Here is a 10745-nt window from a genome sequence, read left to right as displayed (position 1 = left end):
CAGAACTCCCTGTGCTCCAAACTTGAGCCCATCGCCCCTTGTCCTGTCCCCACAGACACTGAGAAGAGGCTGCCCATGTCCCTCTGTGTCCCACCCTTCATATATTGATAACCATTGATCAGATCCCCTCTCAGGCTTCTTTTCTCCAGGCTGAACAGTCCCAGGTCACTCAGCCTTTCCTCACAGGGGAGATGCTCCAGGCCCTCCATCATCTTCGTAGCCCTCCACTGGTCTCTTTCCAAGAGTTCCTTGGCTTCCAGGGAGTCCAGAACTGGATACAGTAAAGGAAGCTTCTCCAGCCTCCCACAGGCAATGGTGATTGTGTTTGACACGTCTACCACCTGCATGAGCCTCCTCTTATCCCTGTCCTGCTCCCAGACCCCTGCGTGGCTGTGGAGCTGCACCCCTGCTTCAGGCCCAGGGGGATGGTTGTGAGTTGTGGTAAGGGTGTAACTGGGACTGGTTGTGGTGAGTGAGGGTGTAACTTCTGTCTCAGGTTTTTATTCCTGGCTCTTCAGGCCCGGGGTGCCCTTTCCCAAGTGCTTTTACCAGCAGCTTGTTTTTCCCTGCAGGAAACTGTATACAAGGGCTCCTGCAGCAGGAAGATTCACATTGACCTTGGGCAGTTTTGCTACAAGAGCTGTCCTGGTAAAACTATCCAGTGGGAGCAACATCTTTCCATGCAGAGCAGCCCCACGGTCCAGCACGGCACATGGTGCTGGCAACTGCCCCACAGCTAATTAGCATGAATTAGCAGCCCCCACGCCACGTCCCCGGTTCGAGCATCGTTTGATTGATAGCTGGTAGCTCTGAGTGATGCTGGGGACAGCTGGTGTGGCTGTGGCCATCATTGTGTCCCCTCTGGGCAGTGATGGTGCAGCCAGGTGGATGTGGCTCCCCTAAAATGAACCCATCCAGCACCCCGTGTCGCTCCCGCCGCTGCCATGGGTCAAACCTCTGTACCCCAGCTCTGCCAACGTCTTTGGCACAGTGTGAATGTCCTCTACCCTGGTGCTGGTGGGGAAAGGTGGCGTGGGTCCCCTCCCACCCCCCTGACATCGGGGAGCGACCCCCCCTCTTTGGGGCACTGCCCCGGGGCGCGCAGTGGGGGCAGCCATGGTGCTGGAGGTTTTATTGCAGGCGGCTCCAGACGCTGCACGTGGGGATATTTCATCCTGGCCGGCTGTTTGGGATGCTTCTCGTTCTTGCTCTGGAGGGCAGTTGCCAGGCTGGGAGATGCTGGGATTCCTCAGCCGGCCGGGTGCACGGTGGCTGGTCCTGGGGAGCTTCCTCCTCCTCCCCCTCCTCAGTTCCCCCCCAGCCCTGTCGCGATGATCCAGCCAGCTGGAGTGATCCTCCTAGTGCTGGGAATTCCTGGCGTTCCCCACGGGTGATGGGAGCTGGGATGCTTCTGCATGGAGTCTGGAGGCCTCGGGTGTGCTTTGCCTGAACCCCCTTCCCCCTCCCAGGGTGGGAGCCCACTTCTCCCCATTGCTGAGGGGATTTGGGAGGCAGAGTGGGTGTCAGGCTGCCTCTGCACCACTGACCTACCTCAGTGTTGGACGGTGGGTTAGGAGGGAGGCATGAACCCCCCCTTCAAGTGTGGGGTCCCCTTATCACCCTGGAGCTGCAAAGCCATGGTGGGTGCTGGTGGGAGAGTCAGTGCTCAGTTGGGGTGCTGGGGAGAGGGCAGGCACTGCTGGGACAGCCACGTCTCTGTAATTTCAGAGCAGCTGCCTGCTTGCTGTGGCTGTCCCAGCAGTGCCTGGCTGGGAAGGGGAGGATGGAGATAAATCCAGCGGGGACGTTGGCAGTGCCGCCCGCTCCCCCGCGCTGGGCTCCGCTCTCCGTGCCTGCGTGAGGCCGGCTCCTGGCGTTGGAGGTGGGGGGAAGGAAATGGAGCCCCCCGTGCCCCCTCCACGGGCTGTTCCTTGCTTTCTCCTCACAGCCCCTTTGTCAGCAGGAATCAGGGTGGGTTTTTTTTTCCTTTTTTTTTTTCCTTTAGAGGAAAATTCCATTGTGCTATTTTTAGTGGTGACAACTTGGCTTCTCGCAACAGCTTCTCTCTGCTCCGGGCTCTGCCGGGAGGCGCGGGGGGGATGTCTGCAGGAGCAGCCTCGCGATGCCGGGGTGGCAGCCGGCCTTCACCGTATGGGTAGGTGATGTGATGGCTTCCACCACCAGCTCTGGCCCTGCCCTCAAGCAGGGACCACCATGTGCCTGCTCCCTGGGGTAACCGTGCTCCTGTCCTGGCTGCTGCGGACCCTGTTGCCCAGGGTTTGGGTAGCTCCCTTTGGTGGTGGTGGGTCTTCTGGGTACCACCTCTGTCTTTCCGAGCTCAGTGGGGAGGCTGCAGGGTGGGGGCACTTCTACATTTCCCCCTTGAAGCTCCCAGAGCAATTTCAGCTCCCCGGTGTGGGGACGGGCAGCTGGAGGGGCACAGGCAGCAACTGGCCTGCAGGGTTTGCTCCGTTCCCAAAGGAAGGTGATACCCCCATGCACATCAGTCCCTGGAGAGGTGTGTGTCTGTCTGTCTGTCAGCAGAGGAGCTGAGCCCCGTGCCCCCCTCAGGGGTCGCTTCAGTGAGCAAACTGTTTTTATTAATGTTGCCTTGGCTGATGTGTGTTGCTGCAGCACCCCACTTGCTTTTGGGGACGGGCAGATCAGCTCCACGCGGTGAAGGAGCTGGAGAGGGTTCACATGCCAGTGTTTGTGGGCAAGGGGAATCTCCTCATCCCACCAAGGAGCTGCTGTGTCTGGTTTTGGGGAAGGGGGGATGGGGATGATACGGCTCTCGCAGCACATCCTTTGCTCCAAGCCCAGACACGGTGTGGGTGTGCCAGGATGGCTCTGCTGGGAGGAGCCGGCTGTGCCGAAGCCCAGGCGGGCAGATCCTGCGCCGTGTGGTGGGTCTTGCTCAATCCAATGGGATCTTTCTGGAGAGGCAGTGGGGTGATACTGGGAGAGCATGACCTGCCTCTGTGACAAGTGCGTTTCAACACCGCTGCTGCTCTCGGTTCTCATTGGATTTGAGGGAAATCCTGGGACGTGCCCAGTGGACACTGGTCCTGCTGAAGGGCAGTGATGAGCAGGGTGGGTGCTCCCATCACCTTCCCAGCACGTTGGGCTGGTTCCTGCTGCTGAGAACCCCATTAAAAACCAGTAAATCATCTTTTTGGACCTGTAAGCGTTGCCCTGTCTGTGCAGGGCAAGCAGGTGGCTGATGAGGGGGCAAGAGCAGGAGGGATCTGGCCCCTGACTGCTCCTGGGCCTCACCTGGCCCTTTTTTCCAACACTTTTTGGTGTCTTCTCCTGCATTGGTAGCCTGATGTCGGGAGTCACCGTGTTGGCTTTTCCCATGGGGATGGATGGGAACCCCCCACCCTGCCCACTGCCTGCGTCTTCCCCAGCTGCTGCCCACAAGTCTCAAAGCCTGTTGGGTTTTTTCCCCTTCCCGATTCCTTCGAACGTGCTCCTTGCTGGAAATATCCCTGGGACATACAATCCCTGAAGCCTCCAGTGTGGTGGGGGGAGAGGTAAAGGGATGCTGGGAGCGCTGATGGTGAGGGGCACTCGCTCTTTGCAGAAAAGGGGGGTGGCCTCGGCTGTGGGAGGCTTTAATGAGCTTCAAATAAGGAGAGGCGAGGGCCGTGCCGCAGCTGGGCTCGCAGGCGGTCAAAGGGTGACGCCGGCGAGGCCACCGAGCCGGGGACGGGAGCTGGGGCTCGCAGGCACCTCGATGTTCACCTGGCTGAAGGTTTCATCTGGAAAATGAACTTGGAGAAGTACAAGAAGTTCCTGGATGGACTCGGCACCCTGAAAGGTATTTCTCACCCTCGGTGGCGTGGATGTGCAGTGGAGGAGAGGGGCTGAGCCGCTCCGGCATCGCTGCCTCTGAGCGCTCCAGCAGAGCCTGACCATCTGCCATCCATCGCCCATCGAGGCGGATCGAGCATCCCCTGGGGATGGGGATGGTGAGGAGTCGCCAGCTTCCCGTGGAGGCGGCCGGGAGGGGTGGTGCTCTCCATGGCTCTGCTTCATTTCCCTCCTTTGTCTTTTAGTTTGGATTTCCAGCGCTGTGCCTGGGCACAAAGCGGCGCTGGGGCAGCAGCTGCCCCAGCACTGTACGTAACGCGGGGAATCCACTCGGTGAATAATCACTGGAAAAGAAATGGAGCTCAAAATCCAGCTAAAGGGAAGGGAGCCAACCACTGCTCCCCCCACTGTGGGTGTGGTGGGGGGGTATCTGGCTTCTCTGACTGTGCCGTCGCCTCCGTGGGTCCCGCCGACTGCCGCACCCGGGTGCAAATCAATGGAGTATTTTTTCCCCCCGCTATTGCAGCTCCTTTCCAAGCCTCTTTCCCAATGCTCAATGCTCTGCCCTCTCCCTCCTCGCGGGCTGTCCCCGGAGAGCTGCCCGCGACGCCCGATCGACACCCGATCGTGCCGGGCCAGCCCTGGCAGGTGGCTGGAGGCCGGCGGCTGTTGTCCGCACAGCCGCAGGCAGGGAGCCCGGGCTGCGGGTGCAGCAGGGCAGCAGCTCGATTTACCTGGCACTCTAGCTACGGCAGGAGGGGACGCTTCCCTCGCTCTTCCCTCCTTTTTCCTTGCCTTTTCCCCATCCTTTTCCTTGCTGTAGAGGTGGCTTATTTCCTCCAGGCCTCCCAGTCACCCTCACGTCGCTGTAGAGAGCTACAGGGATTCACCTCCTTGAAGGAAGGTGGAGAAGGAAGCCGGAGGCACCCAAGATGCCATCACCTGCCATCTAACAAGGCTTTTATTGACCCGTTCCTCTTCCCTGAGCTGCCTCGCCGTGTCTGGGCTTTATACCCCACTGATCCTGGTGTATAACAAAGGTGAATCCATCCGGTGTTTAACTTAGCAGGAAGCCAAGGGAGTTGGTCACGGGTGCGCTGGCAGCCTCCTCCACCCTCCCGTGCCGCTGCCGGGGCTGACACAAAGGGTTAATCCCGCAGCTCTGGGGCTGACAGCTGCCCTGAGTTATCGTGTCCAGGAGTAACATAATTCACTTTCTTATGCTGGCGCGGTGTCTGTCATGAATTTTTCCTGAGCCTCGCTGCAGCTGGCGCTGGGAATCAATGTAAAAGGAGCCCCTGGTCGCTGTGTGTGCTGAGGGTGGTGGCCGGCTCTGTCCTGCTTGTCCCCACTGGCTTCAGCCCCTCAGCAGCCAGAGCTTGGGTAGGTGTTTGGCTTGGGTACCAGTGACCCCCTGCCTGTGTTTTGGAGGTGGTGCTGGGAGCGCCTGCGCTCACGGAGGGGGGTTCAGTCCCATGTCTCCAGCTGCAGCTCCACACACCCTCCTCCATCCCGCAGGAGCGAGGTGCGAGGCGCTGAGCTGCCCTTACCGATAGCATTTACAAGGTGACTGCTCACGGGAGCCGATCTGGCAGCTGGCCCTTCTCCGGGTGCTGCTGGAGCCTGCCGGGAGCGCTGGCTGCTGCCTCCAGCTCCTGCATCCCGGCACTCCCAGCACATTCCCCACTCTCCTGAGCCAACGCTGAAGCGCGGGCGGCGAATCCCAAAAAAAGCCAAACGGGTGGTTTTGGGTCTGTTTTGCCGCCTGTAGCCTGAGCGATGCCGACTCGCTGGCTGTCACCAGCTGCCTTTACCACAGCCCTTGGCAGCTTTAAGTCGGGCAGGGAGATGGAGGAAACAGTGTTGTGGGTAGGGGATGCTCGTGGGAGGCGAGACGGCTCGTGGGGTGCTTCCCCCTGGCATTGGAGTGCTGAAGGGGTGCCTGCCTTTGCAGCTGGCTGTGGTTAGCTCTGCTGTTGTGGTTGGGCATTTGCTGTGTGTAGCTAGCCACAGCTCTCCAGCACCGAAAGCCATCCCAGCCAGCCTGCTCTTGAGCTGCAGGGCTGGACAAAGCTGGAGGAAAGGAAGGTTTTATTGCTGGAGAGGTTGTTTTTCCCCTGCCTCCTTGTCTGCCCCCCTCTCCCTCCTCCCCATCTCTATTCATCTCCCCAGGGAGGAGGAGGCAGCGGCGGATATTGGAGCTGGGAGTATTTCATATGTAAATGCCCGTGTGTGTAAGTCCAGGCCCCTGACCCCCGGCACAGTGCCAGCATCCATTGCCAGTGCCAGCATCCATCAGCCCCCATGGCTCCCGGTGAGGGGCTTGGAGAGCATCCCGGTCCCTGGGATGAAGCTGGGAAGCTCCACCGGATCTGTGTTGGGGACAAAGGGTGCTGATCCAACACGGATCTTACCCCCCCCCTTCCCCCACTGCTGCCCCGGTGGGTTTTGGGGTCACCCAGCCTTTCCACACCGTCTCCATCTCAGGTTTCCCGGGGCAGCGGCTGTCACGGCCCCGAGGTGACAAGAGCCTTGGGCTCGGCTCAGGAAACCCATTTGCTTACAAATTTATTGCTGGGTTAATTTTACCAGTGTGAGGATGGCTGGCTTTGCTTTCTGGGAAGTTTGTTGTTTACTTGGCAGCCCGATAAAATCCAGCATCTTCTCAGCCTTCTCCTGCAGGCACCGGCTAATCTCCCGGCTTCATCTGACCTTGTCGCTGCCGTGTCTTTTCCCCAGGGGGACTGGGCTCAGATTTTTCCTGTGTCCAGGCAGCTACGAGTGGGTCTCTGCGTGGTCCCTCTGGTTCTGCAGCGCTCTTGTGCTCGGCTCTGCGGGGTTTCTGATCTTGGAGCGGAGGGGGTTCGATATGATGTGCTGGGGAGCGGGGAGATCGGAGCAGGAGGCAGGAGCAGCATCCTGCCCTTGGCCTGTGCGGTGGGGCTGGTGCTGTGGTTCGTCCCCCTGTGTTGCTGTCGCCGTTTGCTTTCGTGCTGTCATGTGATGGCTTCCCCCAAGGAGCAGCTGGGGCTGCCCAAGGTGGCCGGGAGTGATAAGAGATCCAGGGCCACCATCTGCCCTGGCTGCGGTGGGCGGGGGCCCCAGTGGGTTTCAGTTCTCCCGGTTTGTGGCTCTCCTGGCTCTGTCTCCCCATGCACAGGCAGGAGGAGGTGGCTGGTTGCTCCTGGGAACTCTGGCTCAGCCACCCCATGAGTAGTCCCCTGGGGAGCGCGGCCTGATGGGGGCTCGTGGGCTGTACCCTGAGGGTCCCCACTGATTTACACCTCTCCCATCACAGCCTCGTGGTGCCAGAGGTGGATTTTGCTCTGGAGGATCCAACAGAGCTCTCCAAGAGGGCTTGGGGCCGGGCTGGTGGGCTCCAGCAGATCTGGCGCTGGAACAGAGCGGCCAGAGAAATGTTCACAACTGGATTATTTCATTTGTATTTTGATGGGGATTAAGTTTCTCTGCAGGAGAGAGGGTCTCTAGGGAACAGAGGTTTCGGGCTGCTGCCTTCCCCTGTTTGGTTTGGTCTTTTAAATCCCAAATTCCTCACCGCTGCTGCACGCCAAGGCTGGTCCGGCCAGGAGCCGGCAGCAGCAGCTGGGGTGAAGCATCGCCTCCCAGCACAGTGCAGCCATGAGCAGAGCCCGGCCGTGATCCCCACGGGCTCTCACACTCTGGGCATGGGAGCACGGAAAGACCGCGGCCGCATCTGGACCCTGGGCAGGCACTGGGTGCTGTGTGTGGGGAGCTTGGGGTGCCCTTCTCCTCCCCAGCCCTGGCTTCCTTGGGGTGTGGGGACCCCTATCTTTGGGGGCTTACTGCCCGGGTTGCATGTTGCACAGGCTGGGGTGTCTGATGTGAAGCGGGACAACTGTGCACTCGTGTCTCTTTGAAACAGGGGCCATCACGCAGCTCCTGTCCCGAGCAGGCTGGGGGTACAGCTCCACCAGCCCCCCCCTTACATGTTTGCAGTGTGGTGAGGCTGCCCGAACCCTGGGCTACTTCATGGGGGGGCTGAAGGTGGTAGAAAAAGGGGGAACACGTCTTCTTTGGCAGCTCCTGCGGCACGGTGGGCTCGGGCTCCCATTGCCTCTTCTGCTTCTTGGCGTCACCGTGAGCGGGGAGTGAGGGATGCGGAGCTGGGGGTGTCAGCGAGGCTGTACCTGCACCCCTGTGTGTTGGGAGGGGCTGCAGGGAGCCTGTGTGAACTGAGTGACCCCCGACAGCGCGGGGCCGCCCCCGCTGCAATAACGTTTTCCTATTTCCCCCGCTGCCAAGCAGCCCTGGGCTGGCGGTGGAATAACAACCCCTCCGCCGAGACACCGGCCCTTTTGTTAGCCTGTAGAAAGGGAGTTTTGATGCCGGCGATCCCTCCACTCCCCTCCACCCCCCTCCCTTCCCCGCTCCCTGGCTTTCCTGCTCCCTAAGCCGCTGCTGTGGGAAGTGCAAAGATTGGCCTTGAGCAGCTCAGGATGATCCCACCCGGCTCCCTGCCATCCTCCCAGGGCTCAGCTGTATGGGGGTCTACAGGGTCTGACCCCTCCAGAGGCACTGGGGTGTCTTTTGGGGGGGACTTTTTCAGATTTGGGGTGTTTGCTGGTGCTGGGCCCCTGTGCAGGCAGCAGGAATGGGTGCAGGATGCAACCAGAGTTTGGGTTGCTCTCCAGCACAGGGCTCTGCTGCTCCTCTTTGCTGGGGCTTCCATCAGGTCTTGGTTGTGGGGTGTGTGTGTGAGGTGGTTTGGATTTCCGTGGCTTTCTCTCCGCTGAGGCGTCAGCGGGACGTGCTGGGAATTACAGCTGGGTGTTTACCCAGCCATGGAGACAGAGGCTCTGTGGAGGTGTGCAGCACGGTCCCCGTGGCTGGAGGGGCAGGGAGGGACCCGGAGATGGCATCGCCTTCCTCCTCCCCCGGCTTGGGAAAGGTGCCACCTCGTCGTGTCAGTACAGGCCCCTGGGAAAGCGCGCAGACCTGTGTGTCCTCTTGCACGTGGGTGTGCAAGGCAGCCTTCCTCTGCACCCAGAGCTGCGCTGGTGGCTCTTGCTCCCTCCCAAAACGCAGGAGTCTTTTTCTGTCAGGAGACCTTTGCTGCCTGTGTCCCCACCATCCTCCAGCTTTACCACCTCCCTCTTGCTCAGCGGCTCTGTGGGCCTGAGAGCTGCCCTTGCCTTTGGCTGCCTGCCACCCAACGTGCAGCTTTTATCTGTGCCCTGGTACCTGGCCGCAGCCGGTCCCCGTCCCCTGTTCCCTCCTGCTTTCTCCTTGCAGGGTGATGCCATCAGATCAATGCCAGCTCAAGTGGTGTGTTCATCGCTTTCCCGGAGCCCGGGGTGCTTGGCCATGAGATTCATGGCATCATTGAATGAGCAAGCGTGGTATGGCTCCCTGCCGGCGTCCTCAGAGGGGTGACAAACCGGGGGAGGCTTCTGAGAAGTGGGAAGGGATGAAATAATAACGCTTGAACTGCTGCGTCAGCAAAACCCCCACGGCCTCGGCAGTCATCTGGGGAGGCTGCAGGGAGGGTGGATTGTTACAGGTTTTTAACGCTGGGGAACAAGGGGTGAGATCACCCTCGCCACCTCTTCTGTGGGATATGCTTCGTTTCCTGCTGAGAGGGAGGGTTAAAAACCCAGGGCAGCCTTGGAGAGGGTTGTGGATGGCATCGCCTGTACGTGGTTCAGCAAAGCCCCTGAACTGGGGAGGGGTCTCAGCTCTACTGTGGAGGGGGATATGAGGAGGGACGGGCACCCTGCCTGCGCTGGGGCTGGCAGGGCCAGCAGCACTGACTGCTGTGGACACCCTAGGAAAGATGCTCGCTCTGGGGCACCACCACACAAACCCTGCCAAGAAAAGGAGGCCAGAGCTCTGTGCTGGGCTTGCTGCCTGCTCGCCTTCCCGCAGAGCTGTGGGGCTGGGCAAGCCCAGCACCCCATGGGCACTGCATGGGGAAGTGCTCTCCTTTAGGGGTCACTTCAGAGTGTCTCGGGTGGCTTCCATCCATCCCATCCAAGTCAGTCCCCTTGCATGGCTCCAGTTTGGATGCCACATTCCTGCAGATCCCATAACTGCTGCTGTGCTGGTGGATTTTCCCCTCCAGCCTGGGAGCAGGAGTGGGTGCTGAGCTGTGCTGCTGGGGAATGATTAAGCTGCGAGCAGGTGGTGGTTCCAGCGCTGCTGTTTGCTTTGCAGAATGAAAACTGGTAGGAATGATATTTGCTTCCAGCCTTACCCCCAACCATCTTATCTCTGCCCTCTGCCTCCATCTCCCAGCATGGAGGTGAACCCTGGGGTCCTATCCTGTGTCGTCCCCCCCCACCACCCTGAAGCAGAGAGGCGGCTCTGCCACGGGATGGGAAGTTGGGTGGGTTTTTTTTAAGACTCAGTTCTTATTCTGGTGCCCAGACGTCTGCTGGAAAGGGGAACATCTCCCTCTTATCATCAATGCTTCCTTCCCTTGGTTCCTCGGAGCTCAGATTTTACCACTGATGGTGGTAGGGGCGTGTCTTGGGCTCCCCTTGCGCAGCCCCCTTCCCTTTCCCCCTCCTTTGCTGCATCCAGCCGACCTTTGGCAGCGTGGGCAGCTCCTCTGCCGAGAGATTTCCAGTTAAATATTCACTTGTGCTGCCCTCGAGGTGCAGGTACTGGTTGGGGGTGGGGGGATTGGTACACAGCAGCCCCTGGGCTGGACAGAACTGACCTGGTCGTCTCGGATAAACCCAGCTTGAGTTGCCTGGGGGGGGTGACAATGGGGTGCTGGGAGCCTCAGCCCTCACATAGACCCTTCTCCTGGGCTCAAAACTCCTCTTTTAACCAAAAAGAGTGCTGAGGAGGTTGTTTTTTTTCCAGCACCACGAGGAATGCTGCTGCCTGAGGTGTGTGTGTGGGGGTTGTAGCCTCACTTTTATTGTCTTTCATAGACCTTT

This window comes from Gallinula chloropus, assembly GCF_964237585.1.
Source record: "Gallinula chloropus genome assembly, chromosome: 22".
NCBI lineage: Eukaryota > Metazoa > Chordata > Aves > Gruiformes > Rallidae > Gallinula > Gallinula chloropus.
The sequence above is the reverse complement of the archived record's forward strand: the minus strand, read 5'-3'. Positions refer to the sequence as shown.